We start from the raw sequence: 15,472 nt of genomic DNA, 5'->3' as shown, positions 1-15,472 counted from the left end.
TTCGGGAGATGGATTCCATCTCCACACTGTTTGAACATGTGACCCAGATGACCACATACCAAGCACCAATCCGGCAACCGTTCATATCTGACATGGAAAATTTCCCTCGTCTTATTCTTGACGATAGACACCGCGCTTTTCAGGGGCTTGGTGACATATATTCTCACACGAACACGGAAGATTTACCTTCAAAGTCCTGCGACTTAGGTTCAGCATAGATGTATTCTCCTAGAGTAGCCGACAGTGATTTGATCAAGGAAAAAAAGCCATCGGGCAAGTCATGGATCTGCGCCCAGATATCGATCTTGTCCAACCCGATCGAGGAAGGCCGGGTATATCCATCATATGGAGCCATCACTACTGCTTTTCCTTTAAAGTTCCAGGAACCATCCTCCATAGCACGTTCCCAATCACCCAGGCATTGGAATTGTATTGTGTACAGATTAGCCTCCAGCGGCCTTATGTTGACTTCCTTTGCTAAATCCCATGCCACCCTCATGTTCCTGTAAAACCAATACTGGCTGTAGATTTTGTTTGTGTGGACTCGGGCTATTGCCATCCACCTTGTGGATTCCTCTGGGAGATCACCATCTGCCACCACGACGTCCTGCAGATCAGCATCGTTCAATCCAAGTTCCTCCATCATGGCTTCCAGCTAGGTAGAACCCGAGCCTGATGCTTCTTCCGCCATAGATCTCTAGCCCGTAGATTGATTCCATGGGCGGGGGGTTCCCTAACCAACCCCACGTCAGACAACCCTCCGGGGAGAACCCCCACGGTCGCCGACCAAAAGGGGTGTAGGGGATCGACGATCTCTATGCGCGTGGTGATCGGTGTTGGGGAACGTAGCAGAAATTCAAAATTTTCCTACGTGTCACCAAGATCTATCTATGGAGAAACCAGAAACGAGGGGAAGGAGAGTGCATCTACATACCCTTGTAGATCGCTAAGCGGAAGCGTTCAAGAGAACGGGGTTGAAGGAGTCGTACTCGTCGTGATCCAAATCACCGGAGATCCTAGTGCCGAACGGACGGCACCTCCGCGTTCAACACACGTACAGCCTGGTGACGTCTCCCACGCCTTGATCCAGCAAGAAGAGAGGGAGAGGTTGAGGAAGACTCCATCCAGCAGCAGCACAACGGCGTGGTGGTGATGGAGGAGCGTGGCTCTCCTGCAGGGCTTCGCCAAGCACCACAGGAGAAGAGGAGGAGGAAGAAGAGATGCAGGGTTGCACCAACGAGAGGAGAAGTTCTCATGTGTTATGGGCAGCCCTAGGCCTCATATATATAGGGGAGGGAGAGGGCTGCGCCCCCATCTAGGGTTTCCCCCCCAAGGGGGTGCGGCCATCCCTAGATGGGGCTTGGGCGGCCAAGAGGGGGAGAGAGGGGAGGCGCGCCTTGGGTGGGCCTTAGGGCCCATCTGCCCTAGGGTTTGCCCCCTCCCACTCTCCCTTGCGCCTTGGGTCCCTTGTGGGGGGCGCACCAGCCCACCTGGGGCTGGTTCCCTCCCACACTTGGCCCATGCAGCCCTCCGGGGTTGGTGGCCCCACTTGGTGGACCCCCGGGACCCTCCCGGTGGTCCCGGTACGTTACCGATAAAACCCGAAACTTTTCCGGTGACCAAAACAAGACTTCCCATATATAAATCTTTACCTCCGGACCATTTCGGAACTCCTCGTGACGTCCGGGATCTCATCCGGGACTCCGAACAACATTCGGTAACCACATACAAACTTCCTTTATATCCCTAGCGTCATCGAACCTTAAGTGTGTAGACCCTACGGGTTCGGGAACCATGCAGACATGACCGAGACGTTCTCCGGTCAATAACCAACAGCGGGATCTGGATACCCATGTTGGCTCCCACATGTTCCATGATGATCTCATCGGATGAACCACGATGTCAAGGACTCAATCGATCCTGTATACAATTCCCTTTGTCTAGCGGTATTGTACTTGCCCGAGATTCGATCGTCGGTATACCGATACCTTGTTCAATCTCGTTACCGGCAAGTCTCTTTACTCGTTCCGTAACACATCATCCCGTGATCAACTCCTTGATCACATTGTGCACATTATGATGATGTCCTACCGAGTGGGCCCAGAGATACCTCTCCGTTTACACGGAGTGACAAATCCCAGTCTCGATTCGTGTCAAACCAACAGACACTTTCGGAGATACCTATAATGCACCTTTATAGTCACCCAGTTATGTTGTGACGTTTGGTACACCCAAAGCATTCCTACGGTATCCGGGAGTTGCACAATCTCATGGTCTAAGGAAAAGATACTTGACATTAGAAAAGCTTTAGCATACGAACTACACGATCTTTGTGCTATGCTTAGGATTGGGTCTTGTCCATCACATCATTCTCCTAATGATGTGATCCCGTTATCAACGACATCCAATGTCCATAGCCAGGAAACCATGACTATCTGTTGATCACAACGAGCTAGTCAACTAGAGGCTCACTAGGGACATATTGTGGTCTATGTATTCACACGTGTATTACGATTTCCGGATAGTACAGTTATAGCATGAATAAAATACTATTATCATGAACAAAGAAATATAATAATAACCAATTTATTATTGCATCTAGGGCATATTTCCAACAATCGGAGTCGCCGTCACCGAGAGGAGAGCAAAACCCTAACGAGAGGGGATTCAAATGAGTGGAAGGTTTAGTTGATACTCTCGGTTTTAATAAAGTTTTGCAGTTAGTAGTCCAGTGAGAAGTGGAGGTCTTGGAATTTTTTGAAATGATGAAATAAAATTGGAAGTTGTTGGTTACTCCGAGTATCGTACTGATGCGTTGATTGATGATCTTATTGAAACACAAGTACGAGTTACCTTTGTATATGGCGAAGCCCAATGGCCCGAGAGATACAAGACGTGGAATATGCTCCGTGGAATTGCAGACACACAAAACACGCCATGGGCTGTTTTGGAGGATTTCAATGAGGTCCTGCAAGGCCATGAACATGATGGGCCCTTGAGCACAAAACTGCGGCCAACCGTGATCATGTTCCTATTCTGCTGAAGCTACGTGAAGTTGGTGCATGCAAAGTGGGGCCCAGATCCTTTAAATGCGAGACTATGTGGGAGAGGGATGACAACCTATTCCAGGTGGTGAGCAATGGATGGAGCAATCAAGCGGGAGACATGGTGCAATAATTGCAAGACAAGCTAAAGAATGTGCCAGGGGACTTGACATCATGGTACAAGAGCCAATTTGGTTCAGTCCGTACATAGATTCGCCAATTGAAGACTGCCCTGGAGATTCTGTGTTCTGCTCAAGGACGGTGAGGCCCTTCCCACAAGGAGACAAAGATAACAGATAGGCTGGTTGATCTTTTTCACAAGGAAGAGATGCTTTGGCGCCAAAGAGCCCGCCTGGACTGGTTGACGCATGGGGACAAAAATACCTATTTTTTCACCTAAGAGCGAGCCGGCGACGCAGAAAGAACCGAATTAAAATGCTTCAGAAATCGGACGGTCAATTGACAGAAGATATAGCAGAGATGGAGGAGCTAATGACCAACTTTTACACAAATTTGTATACATCTGAGGGGGTCCAAAACATGGAGCAAGTCCTGGAAAAGGTTCCTGTCAAAGTAACACCCACAATGAACAAACTCCTCAATGCTCCGTATACCCAGTTGGAAGTAAAGAACGCTCTTTTCAGATGTTCCCAGTAATAGCTCCGGGCCCAGACGGTTTTCCTGCTCATTTTTTCCAGAGACATTGGGAAGTTTGTGGGGAAGACGTGACTAAGGTGGTCCTGAAAATTGTGGAGGGCACTGAGTCAGCGGAAAGTATCAATGAAACCATACTGGTTCTGATCCCCAAGGTAAAAAAAACCACCCTTTTATCCCAATTCCGGCCTATAAATCTGTGCAACATGCTCTACAAAATTGCTTCTAAGGTCATATCAAACAGACTGAAGATGATTTTACCTGATATTCTTTCGGAGGAACGGTCAGCTTTCGTCCCATGTAGGTTAATTGCAGATAATATCATAACTGCTTATGAGTGTTTGCACTTCATGAAGAGGAATAAGGCAAAGAAAAACCACCAAGCTTGCGCTTTGAAACTTGACATGATGAAGGCATATGACAGGGTCGAGTGGGCATACCTGAGAGCTATAATGCTAAAGCTTGGTTTCTCTGACAGGTGGGTTGAGATTGTCATGGGTTTGGTCAGCTCAATAAAATTTTCTGTGATGTTCAATGGTAAGAAATTAAAAGAGTTCCAACCATCCAAAGGGATCCGATAGGGGGACCCGATATCCCCATACTTGTTCTTGCTAGCAGCAGAGGGCCTTTCGTGCCTCCTAAAATCAAAAAGTGAGTCATCCAATTTGTGTGGAATACAAGTGGCTACTTTGGCACCGCTTGTTAACCACCTCCTATTCGCAGATGATAGCCTGCTGTTCTTCAAGGCAAATAGTGTGGGAGCTACCGAGGTAAACCAGGTGTTGGGTAAACCAGGTGTTGGATATCTATTGCCAGGCCACGGGTCAGCGCATAAACTACACAAAATCATCCATATTTTTCAGCAAGGGAGTGCCTGATAGTGTACCTCATGATATAAAAGCTACGTTGAATATACCGAATGAAACCCTCTCAGAAAATATTTGGGCATGCCTTTGGACGTGGGGAACTCAAAAAACAGTGCCTTTAAATATCTCAAGGACCGCCTATGGGGCAAGATCCAAGGAATGATAGAGAAAACGTTGTCCTCTTCAGGGAAGGAGGTGCTTATAAAGTCGGTTGCTCAAGCTGTGCCGGTGTTTTCAATGTCTTGTTTTAAACTGCCAAGAGGACGTTGTGAGCATTTGAACATGCTAATCAAGAAATTCTGGTGGGGAAGCAAGAATGGGCAGCGCAGACCCCACTGGGTGTCATGGGAGGCCATGACTCAACCAAAAGGCATGTGAGGACTAGGATTCAAAGATTTTGAGCTCTTTAACTTGGCGATGCTCGCCATACAAGCATGTCGTTTGTTACAGAATCCTGAAACTTTGAGTGCTCGTCTACTCAAAAGTGTTTATTTCCCAAACACATCCATACTTGAAGCAACGTTGGGTGGTCACCCCAGCGAAGTTTGGTGAGCCATCATTGAGGGAAGGGATACAATGAAACAATGACTTATAAGGAGGATAGGCAACGGTCAAAGCACGAATATATGGGAAGATAACTAGATACCCCGAGAGGAGATGATGCGACCGTATGGGTGCTTATCTACTAATCCACCGGTTATAGTGTTAGACCTCCTGGATCATACATCCGCAAGATGGGACAAAGAGCAACTTGAAAGTACTTTCCTCGACGTCGACGTCAAGGCCATAATGAGCATTCCAATATGCACAATGAACCTGGAGGATTATTGCAGCTGGATGCATAAGAGGAACGGGGTATTCACGGTCAAGTCCGCATATAGAATGTTGGTAGCCACCAAGCAAAGAAGAGAAGCCTGGTTAGAAGGAGTCCCGGGTTCTTCGAGCACTAGTTTAGAAGAAGGATCATGGAAGGCGCTCTGGAAAATTCAGGTCCCATCGAAAGTCAGAATGTTCTTATGGAGATTGGCGAAACACTCCCTCCCAACAGAAGACGTTCGAGAACGTAGACAGATGTCCACCTCGAGCTCCTGCGGTCTATGCGGGGCGCCTGACTCATGGAGGCACTCCCTCCTAGAGTGCTCGGTCTCGCGATGCACATGGGCACTCGTCGACGACGATATCGGATGCAGCTTGATCGAAACGACGGAACCCAGGGCTAAAAACTGGTTGTTTACTCTCATGGAAAAGCTCCCATATGAGAAGTTTGTACTGGCGGCAATCACTCTCTGGGCTCTATGGTCCTCAAGGAGGAAAGCCATTCATGAGGCCATCTTTCAAACTCCACATGCGATAAAAGGATTCATAGATCATTTCATGATAGACCTTGCAATGTCGGGAGATCAGAGGCCAAGAAACACTAATGTCCGACCACAAGCAACGGGAACAGCCGGCACACCGCCCCAGAGCACCTCCGACGAACTTCGCAAAAACCCACGTTGATGCGGGGGTACGTCGCCAACGCGTTGGATCAGCTGCTACGGTATGTCGTGATGCTAATGGGCTTTATCTGGGTAGCTTTGCCCTAACGATCTATGGATTCAGCGATTCAGCAACGCTGAAAGCAATAGCCTGCCGCGAAGCAATTTCATTGGCTCAAGACCTCCATATCTGGAGTTTTGTTGTCTCTTCAGACTCAAAACAGGTGATCGGAGACATAGGAAACGACAACCAAGTGAAATATAGAGCAATCATCAAGGAAATAAACGCATCAGCACCTTATGCTTCTAAATTTATTTTTGAAAGAAGAGAAGTTAATTTAGAAGCTCATAGCTTAGCTAGACACGCCCTCTCTCTACCCCGTGGGCGTCATGTATGGTTTGGCCACCCACATAGTATAACTTCTATCCCACTGTTTGTGAAATTGGAGAACTAAAGTGGCTATTTCCCCTAAAAAAAGCAACTTGACGTAGAGAGTGGTATATGGTTTTACCTAGAAAACTGCTTATACGTGGGGTTAGATATGTGTCAGGCAGGCTTGGGGACCTGTCACTGGTAAGATGGCCTGATATCAGTAGCGGGCGCAAAACCAGGCTCGCCACTCAAAATAAATTACTAGTGGCAGAAGTTGAGTTCCACCCGCCACAAGAATTCTGGGACCATGTTAGTCATGGGCAAAAATTATCAGTGTCGGGTTCTCCATGTATAACGGACACTGGAAGTTAGAACAGCAGTGGCAGGCCCCCACTATCGGCACACACTGGTAACATGGCTACTGATCGAAAGTGCTATTGTGAGCTCGAGCTCACAGGCACCCTTTGCTACAGTATAAACGAAAAAAATATTTAAAAAGTTCAAAAAAATCTGAATTTTTTTGGCAACAAACATTGACATATTTTTCACATGCGTACAAATTTTCATGACAAAATGACATTCATGCAGGTCTCAGCAAAAAAAACAAAATCGATGCTCCAAAATGCTTCCAAAAACAGTTTTTTTGAAGCATGATTTTGTTTTTTTTGCTGACACCTCCACAAATGTCATTTCATCACGAAAATTGGCACGCATGTAGAAAAAACATCAAAGTTTCTTGACAAAAAAATTCAGATTTTTTTGAATTTTTTTACTATTTTTTCGGATTTTACTGTTCATCCAGGATCACTGGTGCCCGGGATCAATTCCTCCGCGTCCGCTACTGATGAAGTACTTTGGTTTTCTACACACACAAAATAGCGTGTTATTTTTTTATGACCATAGTATTGTATGAAAAATGATTTGAACTTTATAGGCTTCATTATTTGTTATATTCAAGAAAAATTAATAAATTTTTATTTAATTTAATAGAATTCAAATTTAAACGGCAAGTACATTTAGAAGTTTCTAAAGATTGGAAGGAATATCCTAAATAAGATAGTTAGCATATATCAAGGGCTTATGAAACAAAAAGTTTGGTACTTTTAAATATGTATATAAAAAAATTGAAACACACGAACTTAGGAACCAATATGATGTTTTAAAAAAAACTGAAACCTATGAAATTTTGCATGGTGTCATTACATGGCATGTAGAGTATATGATTAAAATTTGAAAAGGCTATGACCTAGGTTGTTTAGAAAGTAAAGACGGACTTGAGGCACGCGCATCGCATGACAAATTAATGAACGTGTAGTGTTAGTTGTATATATGACCTATATAGTACTACATACTTCCTCTGTCCAGGTACATAGGGTATCTAAGGAGCTGCATCGTAACCTAGGTGCGTGGATATTAGATGGAGGATATTAAATGAAAAATCAGTGACAAATGACCCTTGCCTGGCCTGCTTGGAAACTTGGGAGGAGTCAACCACTATATTGGTTTCCCATGGTATTGATTCCTAAAGAGAAACATGACATCCGTATTTAATGCATTAGCCAATGAAATTAGCGGCATGCAAATAGAAAGTAATGATCATGGGAAATGAGGTGTTCCTTCCACACACGGTAACTTGTATACTCCCTCCTTCTAGGCTTATACTAGTGTCATGTATATGACACTAGTCTAAGTTACTATTTTTATAGTGAAAAGTAACATAGTAGTAATATCATAGAGTACTTTATTTATTAGCTTATAGACTCGTCTTGTCTTGGAAAGCACTATGTTATAGTAACATATTATGTTACCACTTCACATTAACTACATGGCACATAAGAAATTTCTTCTTGGAATGCACTATGTTACTAGCTAAGTTACTGCCACTATGACTAGCCTTAGAAGGTGCACCGCAACCTAGGTGCGAAGAGATTGGGCTAGGAGAAAAATTGAATGGCAGAGGAAGCTAATCACATCATTCATTTCTTAACTAAAATCATGCTATTAATTAGGAGTCCTCTTCAAATCTCAATAGTGTGCCGTAAAAATTGCATAAGTTGGCCCTCCATTTAATAGATGGGGTCTAATTAATATGCATGCAACAAGTATTACTGTTTTACGTCTTATCGTTTTGGGATTATTTGATTTTCATTAGATGCCCAATGCACCGAGAAGAAGGGAGTATTTGGATTATATACCAAATTTTCATTAAATGCCCTATGCACCTGGACGGAAGGAATACTCAAGAACTTAAATGATATATATGTTGTCACCAATACCTGAGCATTTTTTAAATGTGCATGTACCTTAAATTTGGTTTATGTCCATCAATCAAATAAGTATAATGCATTAAATGCCATATATCACTGGAGGGGATCGTGTGGCTCCCTTGCGCCTGTGTACAATGCTGGTGATAAGCTTTTATCATAATCATTATCAAAATATACTGTAAATGGTGCATATCTAGAGAAATTAATGTTTATCATTATGCAACAATTTATAGAACCCAATGAATCCCTAAAACGAATGTGTATCATTAGTTTGAACACCTCGAAAGCCTTAAAAGGGGATTTAACTTTTCCATAACATGGTGTTGAAGCTTGTCGTTTGTGTGATGGTGAAGACAATCTTCTCATTTTTTTAGGTAATACCGCGGAAGTCATACAACTTGCGCTTGATGTTTAGTTTAGTGGTAAAACTTTTGAAAAATGAATTTTTAGTCATCGAACTTGCATTTTTCTCGTGCAAATACGGTCACTCCGCTTGCATCCAGCCGTATGGTCTGCCCACATGGCGCGCCAGCCTAGCGAAGGCCTACCTGTCAGTGGCTAGGAGTGCACAAGGCGTTGGGTGACCCTAGCACGCTGTTTTATTTCGAAAAAAAAAATCCATTGCAATTTATTTAGCTACACACAAAAGCTCTCAAATATAATGAAAAAGAGGCTGGTGCTAATGGGGTTGGAACATGCACAACTGAACTTTATTTAATTACACAAAAAAGCCTTTCAAGTTTGTCTCGAACAATCAGACAAACTGGTCAACATGTCTAACTGTGTGATTTAGTTGTGGGGCCACTAGTCAATGAAATACCAACAATTGGTTAGGCTTACCAAGTAAATAGGTGTACTAAAAGAACGCCCATGCGTTGCAACGGGGCCATATTAACTTTAAGAGTTTAATATTACGACATTGGCGACCTTTTTTATCATCAAATTCTCACACACACACTCTCCCCCCTCCCTCTTCCTCACTCTCTCTTCCTCTCTCTCTCTCTAACACACACACACATAGCCTATTCTCCCCGCCAATAAGACTTACTCAATTGGCAATAATGTGTGGACTTGTGGTGAGCTTGACTGAACTAATGGATAGTGTGATATATTCCCCAATTATTTAACAATGAAATTTCAGAAATGAGAAGATGATGTAACACCTCAAGTCGTTAGCTACAGTGACCTCCCCCTAATGATGCCATGTCATCAGGCTTGCTAAGCCAAACTGCCACTTGATAAAAATCAAAGCCCAATTCAAATTTAAAATAAAGTCAAATAAATTATTTTGTCAAACAGTAAAACTAAAATGTTCACCATATTCCATAAATTCCACTAATCTTTGACATGTTGATCCCAACATTATTTGACCCAAAAATTAAATCTTGTCAAATTAATAAGAGGTCCAACAGTAGTTAAAATAACCAGTTAAATATAAACCTAATTTTATGTATTTCCTTTTGGCCCCAAACTTTTTGTGACACCTAAAAATATTGTGCTCGAATTGCGTGCATAGTTTCACAATTAACAAAATCCATTTACTTGATATAAGAATAAATAGAAAACAATGTTAAAAAGGAGAAACGGATTAGGATACATTAAAAACCAAAAGGACGATGAAAAAGGGGATTCCCCCTACCCCGGGCCTTGCCACCGAACCGGCCTAGTGGTCCAGTCCCCGCACGGTCGTCTTCTCCTGTTCTCCGAGCCCGTCGCTACAAAGCCGGGCTCCCACCCGACCACCTCGCCGGCATCGAAGGGGAATGGATAAGGGTGACGCCCTACCTCCCCTGCCCCCATGGCCTCACTCCTCCTCGATGCCCCTCCCAGATCCACTTCTCCTCCTCGCTCGCTCGATCCCGTTGATCTGGACAAAGTCAGATGCCACGGCCACCATGACCGACCCCGTCCACACGGCCACTACCCTCCCTGCTGGCCAGGAGCTTGTCGAGGAGCTCCGAATGCCTCCGCTATTTCGTCTGCGCCAACGAGATCAAGTCCAGCACCCCCAAATCGACGTCGTTGCCGTCTTCCTCAACCTTCGGCCATCGCGACATTGCGGTTCGATCCGCGCCGCCCCGAGCTCCCCTGTCTTCCCCTAGGGTGCCATTGACACCGCCGTGATCTCCTCTTGCCTTTCCCTAGTTTCCCCTCTCGTTTTCTCTCGCTAGGTATTTCGCCGTGCCCGAGAACCGCCGTCCGCCATGGCCATTGCAGGGGTAGCCACTGAGCTCCTCGGATTGACCCCGTGGCACATGCCCGCTCCTATGTGCGCCCATGCCTGAGCCTTCAGCTCTTCTTTCCGCGCCCGCGGGGCCACTCCCTCTCTGGTTCTCCATGCCCACGCACGTGCCACACCACGTCCGTCACGCCTGCCATTGCCATCACGCTCGCCACAGCCACTGCACCACTGTGCCCCGCGCGACGCACACCCTGGCCGCATGTCACACTCTCACTGGCTGCGCTCGCCCCATCTGCTGCCGCCTATCCCTTCGCTCGCCCCGCTGTCGCGCCCCTGCCTCGCACCGCCTCCTGTTGCGGCCATCTTCTGCTGGCCGCCCCCTCAGCCATGCCGTCCACATCTCTGCCCTCCACCGTCGGTCGCTCGCCTCGCCTGCTGCGTGCTTCTTCCTGCTGCTATGCGCTGCTCTACCACTGGTACGCTGTTGCGCCATGCCCTCGACACCGCCGTGGACAAACGTGGCGGAGGGATTGTCAATGGAGTACGAGGAGGAGGTGGCGGAGAAGGTGTGGAGAGGCAAGAGGTCTAGGGTGGCATCAGTTGGCTATGGTGGAGGTGATTCTGCGAGAAGGAGCCGGAGCGGAAGGAGAGGTCACAATTGGAAAGAATCGCAAAAAAATCATAACCCGGAGATCTCATTCCAAAAAATGCTAATATCGATGGCGGAGTGATTTCCTTCAATAGGTGGAAAACATAGGAAATATTGGATGTTATCAAGGAAAGGTAAAAATTTAGGAAAGTTAGGATTTTGAACTGATTTCTATGCAAATGGGGTTTTATTGTTTGGTAACATGATATCAGTACCTGCCCGTTTGTGACGTGTCTGATTAGGAAAGTTTTCAAATGTTAAGAAACTATTTATTGGGAGGAAAGTTTGTGACGTGTTTGTTATTTGTTTCCTAAAACAAATTTCGCTAATGAGAGAAATCGATTGATTTAGATAAGTTAGGAAAGTTAGATTCAAATCTATTATTTGTTTCTTAAAAATGTGTTATTTGTTTCCTAAGACAAATTGAACCAATAAAAGGAATCGATTGATATGAATAATTTAAGAAAGTTAGATTCATGATTTGTTATATGTTAGGAAAGTCCTGATTGTAATAAAGAGTGGAGAGAAAAATAAACCGATGGACCAGGATGGGAGGGGTGGTGGGAGGAGAGATGAAAAAAACCAGCGAAAATAAACCATGGAGACTATTCACCAACTGCTCCATTAAGAATAGAGATCTACACAGGGCCCACCTATGAGTGGACAGTGGGTCAACCAGATGTCATTAACCCGAGGGCATGGATTATTTGGCAGAGAAAAGGGGCCCGACGAATCGATCTACCTTAAGCGTCGAAGCGCAGGAGCTAATCACTACACCAAGTACCTGTTAGTGTCTATAAACAGAAACACTTAATTTTACATTTGGACAAAGACTCGTACTTAGGTTTCTTATCCCGGACCGAATTTATGATAACTGATCTATTAATGGAAATTTCGGTGGTCATAGGAAAATTTTGTTATTGGACGAGAATTTTTAATTTAAACAAAAAAACTATGTCAAATATATATCTATTGTATGCATACAATAACATGATAACGTAGTCAGCTTAGTGGTAGGGTATGTGATTCTATTCCATGTATTGTGAAATATATATTTTATGTTATTCATGTCAATTTAAAAAATGGTCTCAGTGCTGCAATACTGAATTGAACTTGCGTCCTTCTATAAGAGGAGTTGAGCTGACTACTGTAATAGGAAGCACTTATTAAAAGTATTTGTTAAACTAAATATATTTAGACATTAAAAATATTTGAATTCAAAATTCTTTTTGAAATTTCAGGGGGGAAACTGGTATTGCTGAGATATTTTGAAACCTATATTTTCTTGCCCATTCAGAAAAAAGGAAATTAAAAAAATATCGCTTGTGGAAACTTTTTATACGTTATGGGTTAAACATTATGTTAGATGATAGGCTAGTTGTGTAACGTGACATATGTGTCACGATGATGTAGTTGGCGTGCGTTGTACGTGTATTATCCGCAGGTTGTTAGTTGAGTTGATCCTCATCCTATGTAGCTTGGAGTAGGGGAAAAGACTCCTAACAACCTGCGCCTGATGTATTTTGTATTGCCTATATAACATGAATACGTCCCTGCTACCGAAGCATACATTTACCGCAACCTATCTCCTCTTACATGGTAATCAGAGCCCCTCTCGAGCTCATCCATGGCAACATCTTCAAATACCTTCCCATCCTCTCCATTCGCTCACGTCGCCTCAGAGAAACTCACCAAGGGAAACCAGGCACTATGGCGGGCGACGGTTCTGTCTACCATTCGAGGTGCTCAGATGCAGAATTACCTCAATGTCGATCATCCAGTGCCACCCATGGAGCTGGAGGTCACGGACTCCGATGGGAAGACCAAGAAGAAGGCGCCCAACCTGGAGTTCCAAACCTAGTACGCACAAGATCAGCAAGTTTTCTCATATCTTCTGACAACGCTGCCCCGTGAGATGGCAATTCAGGTTGCCACCTGCCACACCTCGGCGAAGCTATGGAACACGGTTCAGGGGATGCTGGCCTCGCAGACCCGTGCCGTCACTGTGAATGTCCAGATTGCCCTCGCCAATCTTCAGAAAGGAAACAGCTCCATCACCAAGTACGTTGGCAAGATCCGAACCCTCTGTGATGAACTTGCCGCAGTAGGAAAGAGGGTGGATGAGGAGGACGTCATCTCCCACATCCTGGCCGGGCTTGAAGAAGAGTTCGACCCTGTGGTCTCCGCCATGTGCTCCCGAGTGGAGCCAGTCACCGTGCCAGAGCTGTACTCGCAGCTCGTCAGCTTCGAGACATGGATGAACCTCCGCCATGGGGGATCGCAGTCTTCGGCAAATGCAGCAACACGCGGGCGTGGCCGTGGCGGTGGTGACCGTGGCTGCGGCAGGCAAGGCAGCGACAACTCTGGTGGTGATCGCGACCGTCCCTACACCAAGCAAAACGGCCGCGGCGGAGGTGGCAGGGGCAACTACAACAACTCTGCCTCTGCACCCAAGGTGGTGTGCCAGATCTGTGGCAAGCCAGGCCACCCGGCCTGGAAGTGCTGGGAGCGCTATGACGAGTCATACCAGGGAGAAGAAGAGAAGTCCGCCAACATGGTGACGCCTCAGTATGGGGTAGACACAAATTGGTACCTGGATAGCGGCGCCACCGACCACATCACCGGCGACTTGGAGAAATTGACGGTGCACGACAGGTACACCAGCGGCGAGCAGATCCACACTACATCCGGTTCAGGTATGGCTATACAACATGTTGGTTATTCAGCTATACACACCCCTGATCGCGATCTTCACCTAAAGAAAATTCTTCATGTCCCTGAAGCTGATAAAAGCTTAATCTCAGCCAGTCGGCTTGCCACCGACAACAACACTTTCATTGAAATTCATCCTCGATTTTTTCTTGTCAAGGAACAGGGAACGAGGAAGGTTCTACTTCGAGGCAAGGGTAGACGAGGTCTCTATCCTATCAAACACGTGGGGGGAAACGCCAAGAAGCAAGTGCTAAGTGCCATCAAGATATCTTTAGATAGATGGCACCGGCGTTTAGGTCATCCTTCTTCAGTCATTGTTAGGAAAATTGTTAGCAACAATAACCTCCCATGTGATATTTCTTTCAACAATGAGTTTGTATGTGACGCTTGCCAAAAAGGCAAAAGTCACCAGCTACCATATCCAAAGTCAATAAGTGAATCAAAGTTTCCTTTAGAACTTGTCTTCTCCGATGTTTGGGGTCCTGCTGTTGAAACAGTAGGGAGAAAAAAAAATTATGTGAGATTTATAGATGACTTTAGCAAGTTCACTTGGATTTATCTCATTAAACATAAGTCTGAAGTTTTCCAAAAATTTCATGACTTCCAAAACCTTGTTGAAAGGCAGTTCAATCGCAAAATCCTTGCTCTTCAAACAGATTGGGGTGGGGAGTATGAAAAACTCAACTCCTTCTTCACAAAAATTGGCATCTCTTATCATGTCTCTTGTCCTTATGCTCATCAACAAAATGGCTCAGCAGAACGTAAACACCGGCATATAGTTGAGGTTGGTTTATCTCTTCTTGCCCAAGCTTGCATGCCTCTAAAGTTTTGGGATGAAGCTTTCATTGCCGCCACATATTTGATCAACCGTCTACCTAGTAAAGTTATCAACTTTGAAATCCCTCTTGAATGATTATATCATGAAAAACCCAACTACTCAGCCCTCAGAATCTTTGGTTGCGCTTGTTGGCCTAACCTTCGGCCATATAATAAGCACAAGCTCCAATTTCGATCCAAACAGTGCGCCTTCCTTGGGTATAGTAATCTTCACAAAGGTTTCAAATGTCTCGATATCTCTACAGGACGTGTCTATATTTCGAGGGATGTAGTTTTTGATGAAAATGTCTTTCCTTTCTCTACTTTACATCCCAATGCCGGAGCAAGATTACATTCTGAAATACTTTTGTTACCTCTAGAACTCTTGAACCCAACTGATCAAGGGGGTGAGAATATTGCTGATGATCATT

At 45.0% G+C, this 15,472-nt stretch overlaps 1 pseudogene; it reads left to right on the top strand.

Moving 5' to 3' along the window:
* The first annotated feature begins 13,626 nt into the window (after positions 1-13,626).
* LOC123163405 (uncharacterized) lies at positions 13,627-13,765 on the top strand (annotated as a pseudogene).
* The last annotated feature ends 1,707 nt before the right edge of the window (positions 13,766-15,472 follow it).

Source organism: Triticum aestivum, chromosome 7B, assembly GCF_018294505.1.
Source record: "Triticum aestivum cultivar Chinese Spring chromosome 7B, IWGSC CS RefSeq v2.1, whole genome shotgun sequence".
NCBI classification, from domain to species: domain Eukaryota; kingdom Viridiplantae; phylum Streptophyta; class Magnoliopsida; order Poales; family Poaceae; genus Triticum; species Triticum aestivum.
This window is presented reverse-complemented; position numbering and strand designations above follow the sequence as displayed.